This window comes from Talpa occidentalis, unplaced genomic scaffold, assembly GCF_014898055.3.
Source record: "Talpa occidentalis isolate TD23 unplaced genomic scaffold, MPIMG_talOcc4v2.1 talOcc4.10, whole genome shotgun sequence".
NCBI classification, from domain to species: domain Eukaryota; kingdom Metazoa; phylum Chordata; class Mammalia; order Eulipotyphla; family Talpidae; genus Talpa; species Talpa occidentalis.
In genome coordinates, this window is record NW_023600993.1 from 14,462,455 (window position 1) to 14,486,942 (window position 24,488).

The following is a 24,488-nucleotide window of genomic DNA, read 5'->3' on the forward strand; positions in this document are numbered from 1 at the left end:
TCTTCTCAGAAAGTTGTACTGCATGACTGTAGATATATGTGAGGAGTTGCCACATCTTCACACCAGTTGATAGAACTAGAAAACAGACAGCATGAAAATAGCTCATGTGATGATCCAGATTGGAACTATAGATGATGATAAAGGGAGACTGACATACTGGATACAGACAGGGTTCTAGAATATTTGTGGTTATTCACAGCAAAAGTTCTAATAAAGTCAGTGCACAATAATGCTCTGGTCTCTGGCCATCCTTAAAAATATCTGAGGTTGCTCTTCAGGTTTGGAAAACAGAACCAAATTTAGTCCTTTTCTTCACATTATTAACGGACAGGGAGCATATCCCTTCTCTGCATTGATCATTAAGAATATATTTTGGGGCCTTCCTGGTGGCACCGCGGTTGAGCGCTGGGTTGCAAAGCTGCCTGCAGCCTCTGCAGCGCCGGAGGGTCCCACATGGCGTGCAGACCTCTCCTGCCACCCGCTGCTCCCCTCAGCAGTGTGCTTCGGTCCTTCTGCCTGCTCTGCTCCCCGCTCTGGCTCTGGTGAATTCTCTCACCCTCCCGTGCTTCTGACTGTACCCAGTGCTTGTATAAATAAATCTTTAAAAAAAAAAAAAAGAATATATTTTGGATTTAATTTTCCCTATAGTGAGGTCAGTTCTGTCTTTAGAGTCTCCAGGAAACTGAGTGGCGGGACATAGTTCGATTCCCAAGAATTGCACAGCGTCATTTGTCTAAGCATTAGAGGGAATTATTCTGCTAAGTCCTGACAACTTGAATGCAAGTTTACCTCTGAAAGTGTATTTCCCTTTCCTTCAGCACTTCAGCCTCACTGCTCGTATGATATCTTGTGTGGAATTGCACTGGATGCCCCCATCTGTCCAAAGGCTTATTCTGTTGGCTTGCTATGACCAGCTTGAATTTTAACTTTATTTTGAATGCATGAGCTTAATTCTTCCTGCTTTTCCTGGCCCTGGACACAATGAAATCACAGGCTTATTTTTCTCCCAGATACTTTGAACTGAAATAATGCTACCAACACTGTGTTACATGTGTTACGTTTATTTTCCTCTGCTGGTTCTTCTTGAAACGGCAGCCTGCCTCCTATCTGTGAATCAATGATTCCGGCTCTGCTGGGAGAGAGGTTCTCCTGATAAATGCTGTGTATGGTACCACAGCAGAAAGTTTTGCTCTTCCAGGTCTGGTTGAAATTAATTACCCATCTTGCTTCCCTTCTCATTTGTCTTCATGTCTGAGAAAGTGATAGGAAGCCCTGGTCTTCCTTTTGTGGTTCCAGGGCAGAGGCAGTTACCAGTAATTAAAGATGCAGGGGCCATTGCAGCTTTGCCTTCGGAATTGGTTGTGAATCCAGGGAACAGGGACCGTGCCTGTGCATGAGGCTTCTGTGAGTCCTTCTCTGCAGCGGGGACCCATTTGGCACCCAATAAGTAATAAATAATAATGATAAGTAGTCTTGGCTTCTGCTTTCCAGAATAGTGCCTTGCTTTTTCTAATTTTGTAAAATGGTTTCCTGATGAAGTGGAATGTCCATGTCACCATCACAGAAAATATGGATTGGTTTTCAATGAAATATTAATGATTATCAACTCACTGGGCTTTTCCTTTGTGAGGGCTGAAATAAAAAAAAAATGGAGCTGAATTTCTTGATAATAAGTTAAGATATAATTGTTTCAGTATTAACTGTGACTGATCTAAGATTGGTTTTGATATTAAAAAAAACAAAAACAAAAACAAAAAACCCCCGGGGCCTCCCCAGTGGCGCAAGGGTTAAAACACAACCTATGAAGCAATCTGCAGCCTCTGCAGCACGAGTTCGATCCCCGGCCAGGGAGAAACCCCGGTGCAGCAGACCTCTCCTGACTTGCCGGCTGCTCCCCTCAGCAGTGTACTTTGGTCAGTCTGCCTGTTCTGTTCCCCACTGTCTCTGGTGAATCCTCTCAGCCCCCCACCCCGCATCTCTGGCCTGTACCCCAGCTCTTGTATGCATAAATAAATAAATCTTTAAAAAAAAAAAAAACAACACAAAACCTTCCACCTCATGCCATCCCTCTTCTGACTGTTTTCATTTTGGGTATTTTCATTCTTCAGAAGAAACTTCAGACAGAGCAGCACATGGTTCTGACTGGGGGAATTCGTGGTGCTAGAATGAACCAGAAAAAGACCTATTTCCACCACATCATAGCTTTCTTTTATTAACTTTGGGAGAGCTATTGTCTATACCTATCTGTACAATGGGAATAATAATAATAATAATACCCACGTCACGGGGTTATGGTGAGGGTGAATGAACAACTGAGTGTGGAATGTCTGGACGTACTGTCTAGTGCACAATAGCTCAACAAAAATTCATTTTGCAGTTGGATGGGGGGACAGGGAACAACCAGAAAGGAGGCAAAATCCAAATCTGCCAATTTGGCTCAAGTTAGCCACTTGGGTGAGAGACATGGTGGAGGATCTTGTCACAAGCAGCAATTATAATGAGATTTGGGGATTATCTGTGTGCTTTCACTTCCTGGCCTCTTCTGTTTCCTGATACTCTTTGAGAGTTTGTTCTGCTGACTCTGGACTTGCTCTGGAGTTTTCTCCTCCGCCTTTGCTGACTCTGTCAGGATTAGTAAGAAAGCAAGTGGCCTTTCGTTCTGAACAGGGAATCCAGGCAGGAAGCACCCGCTAGAAGAGGAGGTACCTCTGAGCCCTGGGAGAAATGGGTGTTGTTTCTGGAAGGAATGGGTGTTGGACTTTGGAAATTAACCAGGCTGAGGCTTCTTTCCTAAGTAGCTGCCACCTGCAGCACCAGAACTGCTCCCTCCGGTCCCCTGCACCCCTTCCTAAGGCTGTGCGCCGTCTTATCTGCAGACCCACAGAGGGCTAAGGAGAGATGGAGCGATAAGCAGGAAGTGCAGGGGAATTTCATTCCTGGAAAAAAAAAAAAAGGGACCTTGGCATGAGTAGCAGAAGAGAGGGTTCGGGATGTTAATCACTGCTCCTTTTATCAGACAGCTTTATTAAGATCAATGTTTTTTGTTGCCAAATTAGAATGGACCTAGAGCGAACTTCCCAGCAGTTATTAACACAAGTCCACATTTGCTGGAAGGATTGGGTACCTCCACGTGCTCAGCCATAGCTGGAAGTTACACAATATCTATATCATTTTTCACAGCTTTGTCATTAGCTGGTAATGATTTGATTATTTTGCAGATGAATCACAGTATAAATCTCTTTCACAAACACTACCTCCAAGTATTAATCAAAACCATTAAGGCAAAGCAGTCGGTGCAAATTAAAAAATTTGCATGTCTAAATTAAAAATTACAGTAATACATCATAAATAAATCTTTTAAATTCTCTATGGCCTCTATGCACATCCTTTCTTTGGTGTGTGTGTTCTATAATGAGCCGCGAAGACCAAGCTTTTCTCTTTCTCTCTATTTTATGTTTATTTGAGCAGTATCCAATTTTAAAAGTAGATTTTAGGTCCTTACATGGAACCGGATATTAGAAGAAGAAAAAGAGAGTTTTTAAATTTTTTGCTATTTATTTCTTCATTTCCCAACAGAAGATTCAAAGATGGCAACAAAAAAAAAAAATTAAAAAGAAAGAAAAAGAAGAGAGCGTGGAAACGATGGCAGATAATTTGCAGCATCTTCCATTTTCATAAAGTAAATATTTGTAAAAGGTGATGCTTCTTTTTCAAATAACTTTGAACTGTAAGGAAAATTACCAAGTTATGTTTTCGGTAATATTTCATTTTGGAACTATTAACACATTACTTGCAATATGGGAGGAAATTAGAGGGCTTTGAGTGATGAAAGCCACCTTTGGCATTAAAAAACTATTATTATTCCCTTGGAACGCTGAAGCAAATTAAAACAGGAAAATGAAACTTTCAAGTGCCCTGGATTTGAAAAGGCATTTTTCCCTCCTTTCATTTGTCAAAAAAAAAAAAAAATAAATTTTTTTTTAAATGACTTGTTTCAGTGGAAACCTGCAAGAAATCATTTATAAGGCTGAAAGTACTGTTTTCAAAATGCCTCTACCAAAGAGTTTAGGGGAATGGTACTGTCCTGTCTGCAAGTAAGCACCAGGACCCACGCTTAAATAGGACCCTGATGAACAGAATATAGACTAATGTAGACTAAACATCAGCGAAGCTCCAGGGAACTGAATGACAATCAGCAATCAGAAAACACTTTCGCTCTGCCCAGGATTTAACCCAATTAACCTATCTGTAACCTATTAACCTAATTAAATGGAAGAGCTTCTCTGTGAGGGAGGGATGCAGGTCTCCTCCCATTGAGGGCTAGAGGTGGGGAAAGAGGGCAAGCTTTAGGGAATATTATAATTTGGAGTCAATTTTGTTTCGTTTGAGCTTTTTTTTTTGTAATGGAACTGGGACATCAAAACACAATTCCATGGTGCTTCTTGGTACTTCCCTAACAAGAGGTCATGGGCTTAACGGGCAGGTTAGCTTTATGCTTATTTACATCCCTACCTGTGAGAGTTTGACCTGAAGTTATTTCTTGGGTAGAGATTTGTTAAGAGAATCCATCCTCCCTGGGATTGTTTACCACTTGCTCTTTACATCAGACCTCAATATAAGTACAAAGAAAATCTTGTCATTGGTTTTCTTAACTTACTCAATTCTGTGCGATTCTCTTTGCACCATAGCTAGGCCTAACATTCATTAGAAGGTGGGATTTACATCTGACCCCTCACTAGCTTAGCAAATTGCTTAATTTCTTCAGATCACACCTTACTTACTTGTGTAAAATGAATGGGTTGGATGAGATGTTCTCATAAAGGTTTTTCTCAACTCCCAATCTTTTGTGGTTTTACAACATTCATTCTCCACTTCACTCTCTTCATTGTTTCTTGAATGACTTTGAACCATGCTGTCAAGTATGGTAGCTATCAGAATTAAAGAAAATTAAAAATGGATACAATTAAAAATTCAGTTCCACAATGACACTAGACACATCTCACATGAAGGGGGCCAAGTTTGACTCATGGAGAGGACCTCTTTGGAAAGGACAGATGACAAACATTTCCAATAGTGCAGAAAGTTCTATGTGTGAACAAGACTCTAATTTAGGTCTTTTCTTGGATGTTCAACTTCAATTCAATGTGTGGAATCCAGTAGTGGGGAAATGTGGGTGGGGGGGAGTGGACAGAGAGCCTAAGGCAATAGGATCTTGGCACTGGAGCTTTGGTGGAGGGCACATGAAATGTATGCACATGTTGAGGTATGTATTTTTGTGAACACATGGTAAATCAATAAAATTTTGATGGGATAAAGAAGAATCCAGTCTCTCATCCATATGTGATGATAAAGAAGCCAAACTCTTGGGCCTATCTGGTGGCACAAGGGGTTAAGTCTCAATACTATGAAGCTATCTGCAGCCACTGTAGCACAAGTTCAATCCCCAGCCAGGGAGCTACCCACATGGCACAGCAGACCTCTCCTGTCTTGCCTGCTCTGTTTTGTTCCCACCTCTGTCTCTGGTGAATCCTCTTATCTCCCCACACCTCTGGCCTACACCCCAGTTCTTGTATACATAAATAAATAAAATAAATCTTTAAAGAAAAAAAGAAGCCAAACTCTTATGGAAAATTCATCTTTACCCAGTTTAAGTTTAGTGACATTCTACAGCATCCATAATGCATTGAATTAAGAGCTCAGTCTTTTACTAGTTGTCTAATAGAGTATATATTGCTCAGTCTTCCTGAGCCTCAGTTTCCAAATCTCTTCTACAGAATGACTTTATGTGAGCCACCTTGTCTGGTGCTGGGGTGACAATAGATGCCTAATGAGTAGCATTAGTATTAATTTGGTGGAATAACAAAGCCTGCCATTAGATTGTGGAGGAAATTTCATTTGTAAAAATACATAAAAAATAAAAGTAATGGGTGAAAATTGAGGGTCTGTAACAAAATATCATAAACCAATTATTTTGCTTCTGAAAAAAGTTTGATTAGAACATGAAACAGAATGATAGCAGAAATCCTGTAAGTCATATATCTACTCAATTTTAAGAAAGAAAACTGGAAGAACAGAAAAGGGGCAGTCCCTTTAGTTTCAACAGTTTGTGATGTCTCCTCCCTCAATGCATGCTTGTTACTTGATGTGCCAGAGAACAGGTTAGCTGGTGGTCTGCACTGGCTTCTGTGAGGATGCCCCTGGTTCAGCAGGTTTCTAGAAGATTCTCACTTGTGTATGAAGAAGTTCCCGATCCTAACTTCAATCTTCCCCAGTCATGCACCTTTTCTGAAGGGTATAGGAGGTTACAACACTAATAATTTGGATTCATGAAAAATGGTTGCTTTTGTGCTTTAAGAAAATGGTATCAGGGAAGGCTCCATAGAAGCAGCGGCTTCTCCCATTTGCTGAGGTTCAAGAGTAAAGATAGGGTTGGGATGGATATTCTAGGTTCTTTTTTCGAATATGCTGATATTCACCATATATTCTCTGCTCCCACAACCCCTGTACTTATTTCTCTCTCTCTCTTACTAGAGGGCAAGGAATGGCATCCTTTGTAATTTCAACATTGTAATAAACATCTGGGTAAATGGGTGACTCAAAAGCTATATATTTTGCAAAGGATGAGAATGATATTTCAAACTCTTTCATAGTTAATGGAGGTGGTATGACTTTGTAAGTTTGGAACATATTTTGAATTGGGCTTCCCATTTTGTTTTCCCCACACATAGCTGTCTCCACCTGTTATAATATTTATTACGGTAATCTAACCACACAGATAACCTCTGTTGACATTTTAAAAATTTATACTAGGAGCACATGAACATATTAAGAAAATTCAAACAAGACAGAAAGGTACAAAACAAAGAGTGAAAGACAATCCCTTCCCCCACTTCTCTACCTAATCTCTGTGACAAAACAACTGGTAATGGTCTTCTGTGAGATCCTAAAAACCCCCACATACTGGTACCTACAAGAAGCTGCTAACAACAATTCTTAACAGAATAAAAGGCATCATCTATAGTGTTCTGACCCTGGGTTGTTTTATTTTTTTTTGGTCTTAATGATATATTTTTGAGATTTTTCTGTATCAGAACGTGCAAGTCTGCTATCATTTTTATTTCCTGGCTGCACTGCCAGGACTTTCTACCATGTGGACATGCATTTCATGATATAATTAATTCCTCCCTTACTGATAGACATTTAGGTTGTTTGGGGTTTCTTTTTGTTACCACTATAACAAGTTCATGTTGCTTGTATATATACATTTTTTTCTTTGCAAACATCAAGTCAAAATTTAGCTGTGTCATTGCCAGATCAAAGACAATATGTGTCTTTATTTTAATAGCTATTGCCAACAGCCATCTCAAAGTTTTAACCTGATGATATGTTTATCAGGTGTGTTAGGAATGATGCTTCTTTGTAGGCTAACTAATATCAGGTATCCTCACACTTTAACAGCTGCTTGTCTCTTAGGTGAAAACATTTTTGTTTTTGATTTACATTTCTCTAATTATGAGTGAGATCAAGAGCTTTTGCTGCCATTGGTACATTTTCTCCCTTAAAGTTACCCATGTAGCTAACTTTGGCTTGTTTTGGAAAGGTTCATCTTTTTCTCATTTTTTTTTTCAACCATTTTTGAAACTGACCAAATAAGTCACTCTCTGTACTGTAAAATATTTTTTTTTTTTTGTAAAATTTGTTTGGTTCTGGACTTCAGTTCTAGTATTTTCTCTCTACCATCCCCCATTTTGGTGATTTCATTTGATCTGACCAATTCCCAATCATTTCCTTTACTGCTTCTGGACAATTTGACCTTGTGATCTTCCTAAAGCAGAAAGGAAAGTTTTGTGAAATATTTTGCCCCAGTGCAATTATTCATGGTGCCTCCTTTCACTCCCAAGAACTTCCTAGTTTGCACAATAAATTGTATGGTCACTCAGCTCTGGTGCGCCCCATTTTCAGTTTAATCAGACAGGTCCTCTTTGAGTTACTTAAAATATTGGGGTGCAGCATGAGATTTAATTTAAATAATTCTTTTTGAAGTGAAAAACAAAGATGAAAACTCACTGATGTAGAGTCTTCAGTTATTTGTTGAGCAGAATTTGTTGAAACATTGCAACTCAAAGTCTTGTTCCAGGCAACATGAACAATTGTGAGACAAACATTACCTATTACAAAACGCATGGCTAGCACTTCTATTGAAAAGAAACGTGTATATAAACAGAAATAAGATTCTGAGTTCAATGGAATTCTCATGAGAATATGAAAAAGCAAGTTTCCTTTCATATAAGTGTCAACTAACGGAAGAACCTCTTCCAATGTAATCCAAACCACTAAGTAAAGGTCTTGATTGACAAAATACTTGTAGATGATATTTCTCTCAAAGAGGGTAGTACAAATGGCATTAACTTTTTGCAACAAAGAACAGGTAGAAGAATAAGTGCAGAAACTCCAGTTGGTGGTTTGAAAATACAGCGAGATATTAAAGATATTTGATTGAGTGGTGAGGAATTTGTTGGATAATGAATACTGAGTGTGCATGTAACATTTAAAGAAAGAAAACTTGTTCTGTGTTGCCCACTATGTTACATAGCAGTATTTTCGTGATTAACTTCAGATAAATAGGAAACTGTGACAACTAAGACACATCACAATCTTGTAGGAAATATTAGAAAGAAGTACAGAAAAGTGTGGATGAGTACAATTTTTGTTGTTGTTCTTAAAAGTCTTATGAAAAATTGTTGTTGCCATCACACTATTGCCTTTTTCTCGATGTACCAGAATTAATTCAACCGACCAGTTTTTGTTGAAGATGGTGGCATGTTCTTATATTACCTTTATCTTTTGATTATAAGCAAGACCGAGAAGACCATCTTGCACATACATTTTTCTTAATATTTGACAAACAATCCATTAGGAGAGATTCATAGAAGAGAAATCATGGGGTGAAAGGCTACGAGCTTTTCAAAGTCTTTTACATCCAGAAGCCAATTCTGCACAGGAAGTTGGCAATCCCTGTGGCTGGACCCATACTGTTACCGTCATACCTCTGTGCAAAGACCCTGGCCCACAAACATGAGGAAAATTTGTCAAAATCACTTGGTGGCTTAAAAAGAACATCCCCACCCTCCAAACAAACCCAGTGTCCCTATGACAATGAAGGAAACAGCCCTCAGTTCTTTGTTTCAATTTCAAAAATGCTTCTCCATTAGGAAAGCGAATTTCATTTTTCTCTTCTATCATAAGTAATAATCATCATTAGGTACAAGCCAGAAAATGTTTAACTGTGTTGTTTGACATATTATTTTCACACTCCTCAGATAATGCCTGTTTTCCTGATGTAGGTTCTGGGTGAACAAGGATAAAAAGTCATTCAAGTTTATCTTTCCAAGGCCAGCTGGGGAATCCTTATTTGCTATCTCTGTGGTTTGCTCTCAATTTACATTTTTCTCTGCCCAACTCTCCAGAGGAAGATTTGGCCACATTCTTTGTAGTATTCAGAGAAATGAGAAGAATCTGTAACAATCTTCTCTACTTTGTACAGTATGGCATGATAAGTACATGTGGAGTTTTTAAGGGTGAGCCAGAACTTACAGAGGTAAGTAAGATTTGTATTTAAACAGAAATAAATGACTGAGTCACTTGGGATGAAAACCTGTTTGGCAATCCTCAAGAAGGGGCAGATTACTTCTGACAGGTCTAAACAGCCCAGGCAGATAGGATCATTTAACTATATTTAACTAACACTGACAAAGGAATGCTTGATTAATGTCTCCCACTCGAATATCCAGGGACTGGTAGGTCACCTTCTCAAACCAATAGGCAGTAGAAGCGACTTCAGAATTCTTCGTTATGCGTGATTGCCACACGCTTTAAAAGATCTGATGCGAACACACTCCGCCTCAGCCTCCTGGAGAGGAGTCGGGTGCCTCCATTTTGGCATTAAAGTGTCTATCTAGTAGAACACAGACACCTAGGCTAGGCCAGTATGACATTTTTGATTGGAAAATAAAAGAAACAAAAATGAAAACAACATCCTTCCAAAACATCAATGGGTGTTGGAAATGACAATGGATTTTTGGCTACAAAATATGTTTTAATGTTTATATAGGCTGCACAGTACCTCAGCAATGTTTATGCCAGGAGAGTGTGGTGTCACTTGTTTCTGTCATTTCATCAACTCTGGGAGTTTCTCACCTTGAAGATATAAAGTACAATCTCTGCTTAAGCCATGCCTCTAGGATTTGAGGATGCACCTGCTCCATTCTTAAATCCAGATGCCAATTGTGCGTTTCACACCAGCAATCCCTAGAGCTGGAGTTGAGACCTTACCTCTCACTGCAATGAACTTCGTTCATGGTAGCAAAGAACAGGAGAGAGCAAGTAATCGATTCTTTTGGCCACCCAGGCTAAATTACTGGAAGGTGAAATTCTTTTCGTGGGGAGCTCTTGAACAGAACTCCTGTTTGTCATCACTTTTAAAGATGATAGTACTTTTAACGATTAATCAATTCATCCACGTGTAGTTCTGCTTTGCAAAAAACACATCATAAAATAGGCTTCATCTATTGTGTAGATATGAACACCAGTTATACTCCACCAAGAACAGTGACTGTATTTTTTGGTTGCTGCTGGACCCCCAGGACCTAGGTCACAGTCTGGCATGTGGTAGGTATTTAATAAATACTAGTTGAATGAATAAAAACTTGTGTTGCAGAGGCATGAAGGCCAGAGGTCCTAGCCAGAGCTACCTGGACTCATGGAATCTGAACTCCACCAGCAGAAGTCATGGTCATCAGTGGGCCAGGCACTTGTTCCAACTCCAACTCAACTGCCAATTCTCAGTCAAATTCCTCAAGGAGGCTTTCTCTGACCCTTTCTCTAGTTCCCATTAACTTTAGGACAGTATTAGTTTTCTATGGCTGCTACAAGTTACCAATAGTGTCTGAAAATAGCAAACAGTAAATTGAAACTCTGATGCAGCTCTCAAGGGCTAAATCAAGGTGGCTTCTTTCCTTTATGGCATCTCTAGTGGATCATTTTCTCACTTTTTTTAGCTTCTAGACACCACCCACATTTCTGAGTTTATGTCACTCTCCTCCCATCTTTGGTCAATAATGGCATGTTGAATCTTCCTCAAGTCTCGCCTTTCCAAACTCTAAGAAACTTTCTAAATTCCTGCCTTCCTCTTCAACTTGTAAGGACCCTGGTGATTCTATTGAGCCCAGGATAACCTCCCCATGTCATGGTCCTTAATTTAGTCGTATCTGCAAATTCCCTTTGGTCATGGAAAGTAACATATTCAGGGCCTCCCCCTGTGGTGCAGCAGGTTGAACGCAGCACTGTGAAGCTGTCCGCAGCCTCTGCAGCACCGGTTCAATTCCTGGCCAGCCAGGGAGATATCCACATGGCCTGGCCGACCTCTCTTGTCTTGCCTGCTGCTCCCCTCAGCAGTGCTTTTGGTCCATCTACCTTTTCTGCTCCCCGCTCTTTCTCTGGTGAACCCTCTCACCCTCTCGTGCCTCTGACCTGTACCCCAGCTCTTATATAAATAAATAAATCTTTTTTTTAAAAAAAAAAGAAAGCCACATATTCATAGGTAGTAGAGAAGAGGACATGGACATCATTTGGGAGGCCATTAGTAGCTGACCACAGGGAGCCTTTATGATATACTCCCATAACACCACTCTGTACTTTATAGCATTTTAAAATAACATTTGACATATGTTAATTGCTTGGTTCATTGGTGACTATTCACTTGATATGTTTCCCCCATTGCACATACAGACCCAGAGCACATGCGCAGTGTCCCTGGGGTTTTCTCTTCTGCCCCCAGGGTCTCGCACAGTTCTTGGTTTATAGTAAATGTCTGGTATTTTTTCTGTTAAATGAATGAACATGACGCTAACATTCTTTTATTTATCTACCACTGACCTTTTAAGAGTAGAATCCCCATTGTTATAGAAGCTAGTAAGGTTAAGAGAACAAATAACTAATTTCTGAATTTTTTTGCATCATTGGTGTGTTGCAGGTGCTACTAGCTGCTGCACCCCTGACGCATGCCAGTAGACAGAAAGAAAGCTTCCAAGAACAGTGGAGGGCTCTTCATTTGCTTATGTCACTGCCAGGCCTGCTTGCCTCTCTTAACTGGAAATGGTTGAGTGTGACTAGGTGAGCATGAGCATTCACTTAACAAACAAACTTGGTTGGTTAGATTTGGTGTCAGTTGCTCTGAATATAGGGCACATTAGTTATGTGGTTAACAGAATTAATCATACCCTACTGCTTCAACAGTAAGTTGAAGCATCATTTGGGAGACCATTGCTACACATTAAAAACTATCTCAGTGATTAAAAAATGTTTCTTTCCAAGAGCTTCAAAACTCTATTTTGTTCACCCTGATATTAAACTGTTATGCCAATGTGTTGAGCTATTAGCTCAATCTGTGGCAAGAATCTCTTAGAAGCTTAGCACAAAGTTTTGGTTCCTACTAAGTATTCAGTAAATATCTGGGACATTATTTGAATGAATATGGACTGCAGCTGATGTAACTTGATGACGACTAGGGAGTTAGGATATAAACTGACAATGGGAATGTCTATTTATTTATGTTGTGGCTCTCTACCTGATTCCAGAAAATATTTGTTTTTTTTTTTTTAAACTGAATTTTTTTTTTTTTTTTAAGATTTATTTATTTATTTATATAAGCACTGGGTTACAGTCAGAAGCGCGGGAGGGGGAGAGAATCCACCAGAGCCAAAGCGGGGAACAGAACAGGCAGACTGACGAAGTGCACTGCTGAGGGGAGCAGCGGGCGGCAGGAGAGGTCTGCGCGCCATGTGGGACCCTCCTCTGGTGGCCGGGGAGCAGCCGGGGATTGAACCTGCGCTGCAGAGGCCGCGGGCAGCTTCCCAACCCAGCGCTCAACCGCTGCGCCACCAGAGGAGGCCCCTGATTCCAGAAAATATTTGATACAGCTGTGGATGTGATGGTAAGTTTGTGAAATCTAACTCCCCCAATTTTTAAACCATATGCTGCTCGTGATAATGCATCAGTGGTTTCAAGAGCTACCAACTTTATTATCTCACTGCTGCTGGGGAAAATGCATCTGTGCAATAGAATGAAATCACAGTGGAGTAAAGTGGCTTTGGGTATGCTTCCCTAGATTCACCTCTTCCTGGCTGTGCAAACTTGGGCAAGGTACTTAATTTATCTGAGCCTCAACTTTCATCTATGAAATAGATACATGCTTTGAAATGGTTTACGACAAGCACTTTATATAGGAAATACACAATCCTGTGTCTAGCTTTAACAATGTATTTTTGTCTTTCTTGCATCTTCCAAAGAGCAAAAGGAGTGGCCATTTGCCTTGCAAATCTTTCTTCAAAGAGCAACCATTAGCCTAAATGGTCTCATGACAACATAATAAAAAGAAGTAGACCATTGATAAACGATGAATTCAGTGTTACATTAAGTTGTTGACCATATGGACAATGAAATGACTGGAAACTCCCAATAATCCTGGTGTAATAAGTCTTATAAAGTAGAAAAGAAGTGGTCAGTGGGGCCAAGAGCTTTGCTACCAGTGCAGAAGTGCTACCATCCAGAAGACATTAGAAAGAGAGCTGTATATGCAAAACAGTCCAGAGAGGCAGATTTAGTTTTATTTAGCTATCGTCATACTAGCAGAATTTTGATGTGTTTATTGATGTGGTTACCTGTATAAATCAGGATTTGATAAGGTTTTAGGGCCTCTAAATGAGCTCTTTGTCTACATTCCTGAATAGGTGAACACATGTTCATGGCACCAAATGAGTGAGGAAGTAATTACTCACACAGTGAGGGGCATGACAATGAGAAGGGAGAAGGGCTGAACCAACTCTCGACTGGTGTGAATGAAAAGCAAAGAAAAACAGAGAGAGAGAGAGAGAGAGAGAGAGAGAGAGAGAGAGAAAAGGAGAGAAAACACTCCTTAGAGTTGACCTTGAAGACTGCAGAGCGATGCCCTCATAATTAGGAAAGAAAAGCAATAGATGAGAACAAATCTTGACCTAAAGAAATAAAAAAGACTGGAGACCAGGCTTATAAAACTTGACTTCAGGCTTATTGAATAGATTCAGGTTTCCAAAGAAAGGATGTGTCATAAGAAGGGAGGCTGTCCCTGGTGGCATAAGTGGTTAAGTTTCAGTGCTATCACTTTGAAGGCCTGAGTTCCATCCCTGGCTGGGGAGCTACCCACATGGCGCAGCAGACCTCTCCTGTCTCGCCCGCTGCTCACCTCAGCAGAGTATTTCAGTCAATCCACCTGTTCTGCTCCCTACTCTGTCTCTGGTGACTCCTCTTACCCTCCCCCGCCCCGCCCCCACATACATCTGGGCTACACACCAGATCTTCTACACAAAATAAATAAAATATTTTAAAAAAAGAAAGAAAAGGAGGGAAGCTAGCAAAAGTGTGAAAGGAAGACTAGAGGCAATCCCTGACCAGATGCTGAAGAGGAGCTCACGAGCTCTGGAGTCTGGGTCTGTGGACAAGGCTACCCTTTCATCAGAGGCTGTTTCACGGTCTCTCCATCTGCTACCATTATAATTCACTTTGGTAACTTCTTATGAGTCTATGGTTTGACTATTCTTGCCTCTAAGAGTGTAGGGGGATGGAAGAGTCATGTGGTCAATGATTTGGTAAGTGTGACATACTTTTCATGCACATCAGTTTCATCATCTTTAGTCAATTTCCAGTCCAGTTGTGGGTAATCTGCTCCGAAGAGGTGGACTCAGTCAGGAAGTTTTTCTCATAAGGTAGACTACGGAAATAACCAGTTATCTATAACTACCTTCCTAATAACTTCCATGCCTTAATATTTCTTAGGAGATTTCCAGCCCATTGTTTAAAATCAGCATATGCCACTTGCACACTTGTGTGTGTGTGTTTATTCCAGTGTGGAATTGCTTGAAAGCCCAACAGTTGGCAAACGTTTTCTAGAAATGTCCTGAGGGGGAATACTTCAGGCTTTTGCAGGCCACCAGTCCCCGTAGTATCTCTGCTCCATTCTTGTGGTGGGGAAGCACAGATGATGCATCAGTGAGTGGGTGGGGCTGTACACCAATAAAACCTTATGCATCACAGTGTAGACAGACTAAGAATGGTGTTAGTGACACAGCAGAACAGAAGCACCTCCGGAAAAATGTTTTCGAAATAACGTGTCCATTCAAGAAAAACAATAAAGGGATCGTGATAGTGGAAGCAATTAGAAATTCGCTAGCTTTCTTTAATTTAAAAAAAATTATATACTGTTTTGTTTTGAGTAATATGTGGTCATGATGGAGTGCGGTAGACACCACCATGATGTCTTTGGGGATTAGGGTTACTAGATCTCCACCTGACCTGTTTCTTTTGGCAGGTATCTTGGGATTCCAGTGCACTTGGTTATGGTTCCTCTGTGGACATTCTTGTCAACTTCCTCGTTTCTGTGTGGATGAGACCTTGGAGTTCCCATCTTATATTATAGTTATTTTTACACCTGCTTGACTTCATAGCATATGTTCAGGGGTCCGACATGTCTTCTTGTTCTCATTATTCAGCTTTTTTTTTTTTAAGTTCTCCTGATTTCTGTTTTTAAAATATATTTTATTTTATATATTTTTACATCATTTTTCATTTTTGCACAATGTATGCTTTTTCATCTCGGTTATAGTCCCCATACAATCCCCCCCCCACCTTGTTTTGATTGTAATCCCTCCTCCACCACCCCCCACCCCCACAGTGTGTCTCTGGCTTATAGTTGCTTGTTGATATTTAATTTATTATGATTAGTCTTTCTCCTGGCTCCTTATTTAGGTTTTCTAAATTCTTGCTATGAGTGAGACCATCCGGTATTTTTCTTTTTCTTTCTGGCTTATTTCGCTGAGCATGATCCCTTCCACAGAATCATTAATTCAAAAGGGCACCTGCACCCCTAAGTTTATAGCAGCACTGTTTACAATAGCTAAGCTATGGAAACAACCCAAATGCCCAAAAATAGATGACTGGATCAAGAAGATGTGGTACATGTATACCATGGAATACTACTCATTATTCAGCTTTTTATATATAAAGTGGGACTGGATACATAATCTACAGAGCTTGAGGACACTGGCTTGAGGACATCCATCCCCACCAACTCACGACATCAAACATAGACTTGCGTGTCGTGAGTGCTTCATAAATTTTGAATAAATTAATGAATTTGATTTAAGGTCTCTAGTCTCTTTAATTTTAAATGTTGGTCCCAGAGTTCTCAGTTTCACTCAGTCCCAGCCTTTGTCGAGTACCTTCCTACCTGTCTCTGAAGCCTGAAGAGAAATGAAGAATTCCACCAAAGCCTTGGGGTTATATGAATCTATGTGCAAGAAAAATCTGCCTGGGATTCCCCTTTCTGGTAGTTTCATTTTTAGTAGAAAATAGCACTTGATAGATAATTTACAGAAAATGTACTTAAAAGGAGACCGATGAGGGATGTTACTTATAATGGAAGAGTGATGTTTATATTTAAAAAATGTGTAACTATAAATCTCTTTAACTCCATGTGAGTGTTTAAGTGAGATAGTTATAGAATAGCATGTCTATGTTTATCAACTATGTATATGTATGTAACTAAAATGAGCTTTCTCTCCTGTTGGGGGGGTACACAAATATTTATATATTTTGCATTTTTCTATAATAAATAATCATTCAAGCATGCACCTGCCTGCCCAGATGTATCAGTGTATCAGTCAGGGTTCTCCAGAGAAATGGAACCAAATATGTGTGTGTATATGTGTGTGTGTGTGTGTGTGTGTGTGTTTTGAATCCAGTGCAGAAACAGAGCTCTAAAACCTAAAGAGAAAATGCAGAGGCTACTCACCTGGGAATATATATATATATATATATATATATATATATATATATTGTTAATTCATATATATATATATATTTAGAGAGACTGATTTATTTTAAGAAATTGTCTCACATGCCTTGGGAACTGGCAAGTCTGAGACACAGGGCAGGTTGGCATGCTGGAAACCAGGCAGGATTTATATACTAGTCTAGAGGCAGAATTATTTCCTTTCCAAGAAACCTCAGTTTTCAGTTCTTAAATGTCTTCAACTAATTGTATTAAATGTGGGCCCACCAATATTATTGTGGATAATCACCTTTATCTAAAGTGAACTGATTATAAACATTATCCACATGTACAATATACCTCCACAGCAACTTCTAGGTTGGTGTTTGACCAAACAGCTGGGCACTATAGCCTAGACAAGTTGATACATAAAACTGGCCATCATCCCAGGGTAGCAGAAAACTTAGCAATTACTTTTCAGACCAAATTGCACTGCCAAATGGCCAAGACACCCTGGGACTTACCTCTTTAAAAAGTTATTCTTGTTTTCAATCAGTACCACTGGAGAGGGGCTTCTCAACCATTATCTGGTCCTCCTTTTAACCAATGTGTCATTAATGTTGCAGCTACTAGGTCTGCATTTTGTAAACTTCTTACAATCTTACTTCCCATTGCAGTGGAGTGGTGTCTCATACGTGCATATGAGGATTACAGTTTTGTTAATTCATAAATATTGGACCAATGCACCAAAACATCACCTTTATGCCTAAACTGGGAAGATTCTGGTAAACCCTCATGAGCTACCTAATAGCAGGTACTTCATCAGCCTCCGTCTGTCTTTCCATTGACAACTCCTTTGTTATTTTTTTAAAGATTTATTTATTTATGCATACAAGAACTGGGGTACAGGCCAGAGGTTTGTGGGGTGAAAGGATTCACCGAGAGAGAGTGGGGAACAACAGGCAGACTGACTGAAATACACTGCTGAGGCGAGAAGCAGGCGAGACAAGAGAGGCCGGCTGGGGATCAAACTTGTGCTGCAGAGGCTGTGGACAGCTTCACAGTGCTGTCTTAACCCTTTGTGCCAACAGGGAGGCCCAACACCTTTATTTTTGAAAACCTCAGCTGCCATGCTAATAATTGGAAAAGGTTCTTACAATATTCAGTGTTCAAAGATGGGACTATTTTTTTCCAGAAAGCTTCTTGGCCTTCAAGTCAGTGCACCAAGCTCCTCTCTGAACTCAGTTCTGAGCCAAGTATTCTGGGCTGTATTGGTATAGAATTGTATTGGGGTAACAGTGTAGAAAACCAAGGACAAGGGTGACTTTAACCTTATGTTTGAATAACAAAGATCACTTTTGTATTTTGGGGATAGTCAAATATCTGCTTCCAGCTCTTTTCTGGGTATAAAGTTTTTCTGGTGGCTTTTCCTGCCATGGTTTCTATTTCGTCTCAACAGGAACTTCACTACATGCAGAAATATGGCAGGTGTGTGTGTGGTACACGGTATTGTTCATCCATTTTTGCATTATGTACTCTCTCATGGCATGCATCCTGTTTTCTGGTGTCAGAAGATAGCAAGGGGTTGTGTTCCGATGCGACTCACTATGAGATATTTTACTACTCCAAGTTTCAATGTGGAACTATGTATATAAATAATACATACAAGGATTTCCTGCTTCTAAATGGCCCCAACATAATCTATAAATATGATTCACCTCAGTTAATGGAGTCTCTTCCCTAGCCAGATTGTTCATGGTGAGACATTATTTTGAAGTTTGCTGAAATCCTTGTGCCTCATGAAAGAACCAGGACATTTCTAGCTTAGGTGATTCGTCCTGTTGTCCTTGGCTAAATTTTCTTTGTAGCCTAGTTAAAGCCTGGACACCTGCAAGCTTAAATTATCCCTGTAGGATATTAGTATATTAGACACCTATAAAAATGAAATTTATATGAGGCATCTGTTTACATTGAGCATCCCATAAAACTGTGGCTGAGAATTCAAAGGAAAAGGCTTCAATTGAAGGTTTTTTAGCCAAGAGCAAAAGGCTCTTGGGAATGGCATCTAGATAACTAATTTCCATCTTCTCAGTTAAAAATAATATTTAATAGACAAAGGATGTGTTCCCCCACCCCAGTATCTATTTACAACATACAAAATATTTGAAAAATCCTACTATGTCCGTATTAGGTACTTCAATGCTATATGTTTTATAATTATTGTTAGTTCTAAGAGCAAAAAAGGGAATTTTTTTTTAAGCAGTAATGTATTGATATGTCACTGAGAACTTGGTGGGCAGAAGGAGCAGGTCCTGATTCACAAACAATTCCAAGTGCTATCCAAGAGTGAGAAATTACACCAAGTCAGTGAATAAAAGTAATGGTAGGAGTTCAAGTTTTATGCAAGGGCTGATCCCAGCCTACTAATAGGTGTGTTCAAAGATACCCTTTTGATCATCTATATTAGCTGTCATTTTTACAGACTAGTCCCTTCTATCCTTAGCATGTTTTGGTGGTTATAGGTACATGGCCAATAGTTATGCCTAATTTAATTGCAAAGGAAAAGTTGGGGGGAGGAAGATTCATTTGAAGATATATTTCAACTCACAGATATAAAGAGAGAACTGAAGAACAAAGCGATGGCATGAACAGGGTGCAGGGCACCCCAGAAGTTATACTCAAATTACTTAATGACAAGCATAGCATGGATACAGAACAAACGAGCTGGTAACTATGTGAAAAGGTGGAGTCATGGAAGAGCAGATAGACCACAAATGGGCCCCGAATCTGAGAAGCAATACTCAGTAGACCATCTCCAAAGGGAATTCCCATGGCAGAGAGGCAGGAGCAACTCTTTCCCCCTTAGTGCCACTTCCTTCAAGAGGAAGGGCTGATTAGTGTAACTGGGTTTTTTTTGACTATGGCTTATGAAGAGGAAGGACAGCAACTATATCTATATCCCACCAAACCTGTAGGTAATGGTGGGGCAATAATTTCCAGGAAAAGATCTCCAGGAATGGAGATTTGGTGCAGTCTTATCCAGATGAAACCAACAGCTACTTTTAACCACCACCAAAGCCTATACACACTGCAATAATTGCAAGAGGGGCGACTCCATGGTGGCACAAGTGGTTGAGCACAGGGCTGTGAAGCTGTCCAGCTATCTGCAGCCTCTGCAGTGCTGGTTCAATCCCCGCCAGCCTCAGAGCAACCCACATGGGGAGTAGACCTCTCCTGTCTCGCCCGCTGCTCCCCTCAGCAGTGTATTTCATCAATCTGCCTGTTCTGCTCCCCGCTCTGTCTCTGGTGAATCCTTTCACCCTCCCGCGCATCTGGACTGTACCCGGCTCTTGTATAAATAAAATAAATCTTTAAAAAAAATAATTGTAAGAGGGTTAGCTTACGCTTTTCCATTCAGGTGAATCACTTCCCCACACTCATATAGGTCTGTCCTTCTACACTTGATCACATCCCCGTTCCTCTAGTGCTAGCATTTCTTCTAAGCTTTCCTCTTCTGCTTTCCATAGTATTTCAACCACAATGTGAAGTAAGTAGATTTAAAGGGTGTGGGGAGTGGAGTCTTCAGCTAAGGACAAAAGCATTGCCATAATGTTTTTTCTGGGAGGATGTATTTATGTCGTATCAAGAGGAGAATGAAGTATTGCAGGAAGAGTCTGTGTCTTTGGTGCAAGTGCAATGGCTCCCAAGTGGGTAGAAACAGTGGGCTCTTGGGCCTCCCCGGTGGCGCAGCGGTTGAGCGCTGGGTTGCGAACCTGCCCGCAGCCTCCGCGGCGCCGGTTCGATCCCCGGCTGCTCCCCAGCCACCAGAGGAGGGTCCCACATGGCGCGCAGACCTCTCCTGCGGCCCGCTGCTCCCCTCAGCAGTGTACTTCGGTCCTTCTGCCTGCTCTGTTCCCCGCTCTGGCTCTGGTGAATTCTCTCACCCTCCCGCGCTTCTGACTGTACCCAGTGCATGTATAAACAAAACAAACAAACAAACAAATAAATAAATAAACATGCCCTTAAAAAAAAAAAAAATAAATAAAAATAAAAAAAAAAAAAAAAAAAAAAAGAAACAGTGGGCTCTTGCTATTTTCCCTAGACATAACATGACTGTCTGGGATGTGGTCAAAAGGAAATGCCCCCAACAGGGAAAGACTTTTTAGTTGCACTCTTCCATCCTTTTCAGGCATCAGCCAAACTTTCCTCTTATATTCACAGGTACTTGTATGGCAGGAAGTATCAATACCTAAATATTTTCTGACAGCCAAGCTTATCAAGTGTAAGAATGGGTTCATAGGGAATGCACATAATAGCTGCCGAGTGGCAAATCTTGTTCCAGAAGCTTGACACACATAATATGAACACTCAATCATACTATAATTTCTTCCACATCAAAAAGCCTTCATTTAACTCTACTTTTCACAGCAGCTACCACTCCATTTCTTTTCTCCCTTTCATAGCAAAACTCCTTGAAAAAACTATCCTATCTCAAAAATTTCTTATCTTAAACTTGGCACAGTTAGACTTCTTTTGCCACTGTTACCGCTCTGCTCACACCACTTTTGTCAAGCTAACAACTGTCTTTATGTTGCCAAATCAGCTCTCAGTCCTCATCGCAGATAACCTATTGCCAATGCTTATAATCACTGATCACTCCCTTCATTTAGATATATTTCCTAGACTTGTTTCAGATGTGCTCCTTCAGTTTTTCCCTTGCATTTTTAGTCACTGGTTTTGTCCTTACTTCTCTGATCCTCCCTGGCTTTATTCACATGCCTGCTGATCTCTTCATTTTATGACTTTAGATATTTCTATGTGCTGATGACTTCTGAATTGCAATACCTAGCCCAGACCTCTTCTCTGAGCTCTAGATTCAGACCCAACTGTCCACTGGACATCTTGGGTGTTTAACAAGAATTTGAAACTTGTTATGCCTACATTGAATTCCTGCACTGAAACTTGCTCAACTCATAGTTTTACTCATCTTAACTGATGGCAGTTCTATTCTCCCCTTTGCCTGGCCCACAAATCTAGAGATCTTTCTCAACTTCTTTCTATTTTCACACTTAATATTCAATTCACCAGTAAATGTTGTGGCTTTCCTTCGACTTAGATGAACATTTTCATAGCTCACTTATCTATGTTACCACTTGCTATATTCCTCTCCCTCCTAACTGGTTTTCCTATTACTACCCTTGGTCCCCAAAGTTGAGAAATGTCAACCCAGTAGCCAAGCGATTCTTTTAAATCCAGCACAGCAGGGGACTCCCTCATGGTGCAAGGGGTTAAGACGCAACCTACGAGACTTGCCGCAGCCAGTACAGCATGAGTTCGATCAGGGAGCTACCCACAGGGCGCAGCAGACCTCACCTGACTCGCCCTGCTGCTCCCCTCAGCAGTGTATTTCAGTAGATCTTCCTGTTCTGCGCCCCACTCTGTTTCTGGTGAATCCTCTCACCACCCCCAACATACACACACCTCTGGCCTGTACCCCAGTTCTTGTGTGCATAAATAAATAAATCTTAGAAAAATAAAATAAAATAAATTCAGCACAGAAGCCAATGGATCACATCACTGCCTTTCTCAAAAACCCTGCAGAAGGTCCCCATTTCCTTCAGAGTCAAAAATCCTTACAATCACTTTTGCTTTGTTCCTAGTGCCTCTATACCCCCTGCTCCGTTGTTCACATTGCTCCTGGACTGACTCATTGGCCCTCTTCAATTTTTCACTCAGATTTCACCTTAATGAGTTCTAGCCCGATTATCATAATCAACACTGCCATATTTCTGCCCCTCCTTTCACCCACAAAACTTCCTGCCAAACTCCCACTCCCTTTTACTTCTTTCTCCTATAGTATTTATAACCTTTTAGTAGAGACCATTTACATTATTTATTATCTTTATTATTTAATGTCTATTTTCTCCCACTACAAAAACCTTCCTAGAGCAGAGATTCCTAGAACAGAGATTCCTAGAGCAGAGATATCGACCTATTTTGTTCACTGATATATTCCCAAGTGCCTAGAACAGTACCTGGGACTAAGTGGTTCAAAAAATATTTTGTCACACAAATGAAACAATATATTACGAGTAAATGTTGAAGTCCCAGGGGGTATGACTTACTGTCTTCTTTTTTTTCAGAAAAGGAGACAGGTTCAGAGAGACTGAGAATCAAAGTTTATGGTGTTAGTAAGTGTGGAGCTGGGATTCCTAACATATTGATTTACCTCCTAAGCCCTTGCTTTTACTGAAACTTATTTTGAATGTGTGTGATTTCTTTGGATGCTCTTTCAACCCAGAATGACTTGGTTTTACTTGCTGGATTTTAGATACATTTCTTTCCATGGAGGGGTTCAGGGGAAATAGTAGAGGTGAAGAAAGATACTATTAATGTGTTTTGTGAAATTTAATTATAACGGCTGCAGTTAATTCACAAAAATGATCCTTAAAATTACAAGCTTATCCCTATTTGCCATGATGAAGGGATTTAAAGTTCAAAGAACTTAAAAACTTAAGTAACTTGTATAATGGCCCTATTAATGGCATAGGATTTTGACTTTAGGTTTTGATTTTAGCACTCCATACTTGGTGACTGAAATGACGTTTTAGGTCATCCCAGTTTTATGAATTTATAAAATCTAATTGTGGGACAGGATACCTCAGTGCTAAGAGTAAAAAACAGAAAACTTCCCTCCTGAGACTTCTTCTAGTGATCTGAAGGGAAAATGCGATCCCTGGCTTATGGGGGACGTTTTTTCAATGCAAACAAAAGTAAGAAGTCATGTTGGGATGGGTGGTTTCAGGACCCAGTGCCAACATTGCAGGCAAGGCGGTCTGAAGTGAGTGATTTTCATCAAAACTGTACTGCAACAGGACCACCCTGGTGGTGCAATGGGTTTAAGTCTCAGCATTATGAGCAGCCACTGCAGCACAAGTTCCATCCCTGACCTGCCAGGGAGCTAACCCCATGGCACAGCAGACCTCTCCTGCCTCACCCGCTGCTCCCCTCAGCAGTGTATTTCAGTAGATCTGCGTGTTCTGCTCCCCATTCTTTCTGGTGAATCATCTGATCGCACCCCCTCCCCTCCGCACCTCTGGCCTGCACCCCAGCTCTTGTATGCATAAATAAATAAACCTTTAAAAAAAAACAACAAAAACCTGTGCTACAACAAAGTTTTCTGCATAAAAGAGGGGTTCATGAATTTGGGGGATCTTATTCCTTCACAGTATTTCTAATGAGGGCATTAGAGTTTGTAAGAGAGAAAAGATCAGCTCTCACTGATAGCAGTAAAGTGGATGGCTATGAATTTAGTTCATATTGGCATTGTGGCTTTCTCTCTAACTCTGGGATTCTCAGCTGTAGCTGACACTGTGGTGGTCACACTGCAAATCTTCACCTGCTCTGTCATCTCTGAATTTGTTGCACTTTTGGGTATCGCCCCCTGTGATCTCTCTTTCTCTTTCTTGCCTTTGCACCTCTTTGCTCGCTCACTTCCTGACAAAATAAAACTAATTTTCATTCTGAAACTATTTAACCCTCTTCAGTACTGCCAGTAATTCAAAACCAATAATTCCCCAGACTGTTTATATTCAAGGAACTTTATTAAATTTCCACATTACTATAA

General features: G+C 40.4%; 1 long non-coding RNA gene across 1 annotated transcript in view; it reads right to left on the minus strand.

Annotated features, from left to right (window-relative positions):
• Positions 1-1,063: 1,063 nt before the first annotated feature.
• The window catches only part of LOC119252574 (uncharacterized), a 38,423-nt gene continuing 14,998 nt past the window's right edge, over positions 1,064-24,488 (minus strand). Inside the window, exons 2-3 of the long non-coding RNA XR_005126850.2 lie at positions 4,782-4,928; positions 1,064-1,632 (exon numbers count right to left, since the gene is read on the minus strand). This is a non-coding gene — a long non-coding RNA (uncharacterized LOC119252574). The remainder of the gene's footprint in view (positions 1,633-4,781; positions 4,929-24,488) is intronic.